Genomic DNA, 2,342 nt, shown 5'->3' with positions numbered 1-2,342 from the left:
ATCAAATGAAAAATTGTGTTTTTGATTGGTCCAGACGCTACAACAGTAACAGGCTTTCCAGCAGCAAAGGCAGGCTAGCTGAAGCGAAGATCCTATCTGTACGCTAGTGCATCCCACACACACACTCCCACTCACACACACACACAGAGTAAAACGTGAATCCAAACAACACTGCACTCCACACGATTGTACCATCACCAGTACTCACTACCAGCTAGCCTCGGGCCCTACACACAACAGCATATCTCAAGTCATGCACACACTTTTAGGTTGACAGTGTTTAGGCTCATAACCATCGTTTTATCACGCCCGCATTCTCTCCACCAAAATCTGTAGCGAATCAGCTCATGGGGAAATATGAATAATTAATCATAACTATAATTATAAGTTCTAATTAATTACAAATATTTAGATCCGCTGTAGATAGACAGTTGACCCTGAGAGGTCAAGTAAATGTACATCCCACGCACACTCACACCCACTCACAAACGTGAAAACGTGAATCCAAACAACACTGCACTCCACACGATTGTACCATCACCAGTACTCACTACCAGCTAGCCTCGGGCCCTACAGTGCCTAAAACAAGCAAAAAGAAAATTAACCCAAAAAACAATGTATAAAAAAAATTATATCACAGTGTTATATTTGCAAAAGCAAACAAGAAACTAAATATACAGAGCAGAAAAATAACACAATGTTATTTTAAACAAAAGAAAGAAAATAAACAAAAAGGAAAGAAGCACAAAAGACGAGAAAATAAAAGAAAACAGCAGCGCCGTCCTCCTTTAATGCCGAGTGTAGACACTTCTGCCTTCTCCCACGACTAACCAGCGCAGCGTCAGAGAAAAACCTTAGTGCACTAAAAGAAAGGGGCGATTACTAAAATATAATTTTTCTTGGTCACAAGAAAAAAATGAATCGCACCTACCGAAACGGATCGTTGTGCCACACGAGTTGTACTGTTGCTCTCAACTCATAACCAGCGTAGAAGCTCATGCAGGAAGACACCTTCACCAAAGAATTTCACAGCCAAGTAGTAAATAAGCGCCGGTTAACATCACCCGATGCTAAACAAGCAGCACGTAATACGAGCAGACACATACCTGACATGTAGTGGACAGCCTGCAACCCAACACAACGCATCAAACGGCCATTCGACGTGCATCTATACACGCGCACTCATAGGTGCGGTCCCAGCAGTGACGTACACCAGGTGGCATTACTACAGCCTTAAATACCCAGAAAGATCGGTTCTAATAGGCTGTGGATGACAACCACACACCAATGAGGAAGGATTACGTCACCCACCTTACCACACAACTATCACATCATTTTGGGAATGTGTGCATCACATGGTCTTAGCTGTGGTCCAGGTTCCTGTGCGGGCAGGAATCTCAGAGCCTGTGGAACATGTCAACTTCAGTCTCTGTTTTCCATGACCGAGTGGGCTGCTTATTTGCTTTGGCTCTCTTTGCAACAGGTTCTTTTGCACTGTTATTCTCACATAAAATGAAATAAAAAAGCAAGCATGCTGTTTACACAATAACTACATTATTAACATTATTGTGATGTTCACTGATACTAGTACTAATTTATCAAAACAAAGAACACAATTACCACATAGCAAACATATTTTACCATGCAGTAACTAAATCAAATGAAAGTAACATCTGTAAAATAGTGAATGCACACTTACTCGAAGATTCTGAACGGAGTTGAAAACTGAACGAGTGTCCCCTTCCTATGAGAGATGCAGGTGAATGCAAGAGTGGTGTATTCCCCACAGTACCTTAGTATAGTATCCATACTTCATGAGAAAAGAGAATGCCAATTGTTACATTTTAACACTATCAACCACAAATAATATTACCACATATTCTAGGAATAATACAATTACAATTACTATACTGTGCACTTACTCAGTAGGATTTTCTAGCGAACTAAAAACTGAACGACATGTGTGTGCCTTTCTTGTGCAAGATGCCGGTGATGCAGCCACAGTCCCAAACGAAAATTAAAACTTTTCCAAACATTTCAGCGTCATTACTCCATAAGACACGGGTATAACGAGGTAATCCAAAGCTTCTTGAGGTGAATTCTGTCTTATTCCTCTCAGTGCGATGCGAACAGTCAAATAAAAAAAACTTGAGGTCTTGCTGCTTTGTTTGCTGTGATGTGGGCGTTTACACGCCGCGCGCTTCACGTGGATAATATCTACAGCACGCTCAGCGCGTGGTCGCATTAGAGATAATGAAGGGAGACGTGAAAGACTGGACATCGCGTTGGTTTCATATGGATTACTTTATCACAGAATATTTGCTTTCGATAAGACTTGCTTA

The 2,342-nt window shown here is 41.2% G+C and overlaps 1 long non-coding RNA gene across 1 annotated transcript in view; it reads right to left on the bottom strand.

The window, feature by feature from the left end:
* The window catches only part of LOC107574236 (uncharacterized), a 15,112-nt gene extending 13,717 nt beyond the window's left edge, over positions 1–1,395 (bottom strand). The window contains exon 1 of the long non-coding RNA XR_001607646.1: positions 1,320–1,395. This is a non-coding gene — a long non-coding RNA (uncharacterized lncRNA). The remainder of the gene's footprint in view (positions 1–1,319) is intronic.
* Positions 1,396–2,342: the final 947 nt, after the last annotated feature.

The sequence above is a fragment of the Sinocyclocheilus grahami genome, unplaced genomic scaffold, assembly GCF_001515645.1.
Source record: "Sinocyclocheilus grahami isolate Dianchi unplaced genomic scaffold, SAMN03320097.WGS_v1.1 scaffold2156.1, whole genome shotgun sequence".
Taxonomy (NCBI): Eukaryota; Metazoa; Chordata; class Actinopteri; order Cypriniformes; family Cyprinidae; genus Sinocyclocheilus; species Sinocyclocheilus grahami.
This window is presented reverse-complemented; position numbering and strand designations above follow the sequence as displayed.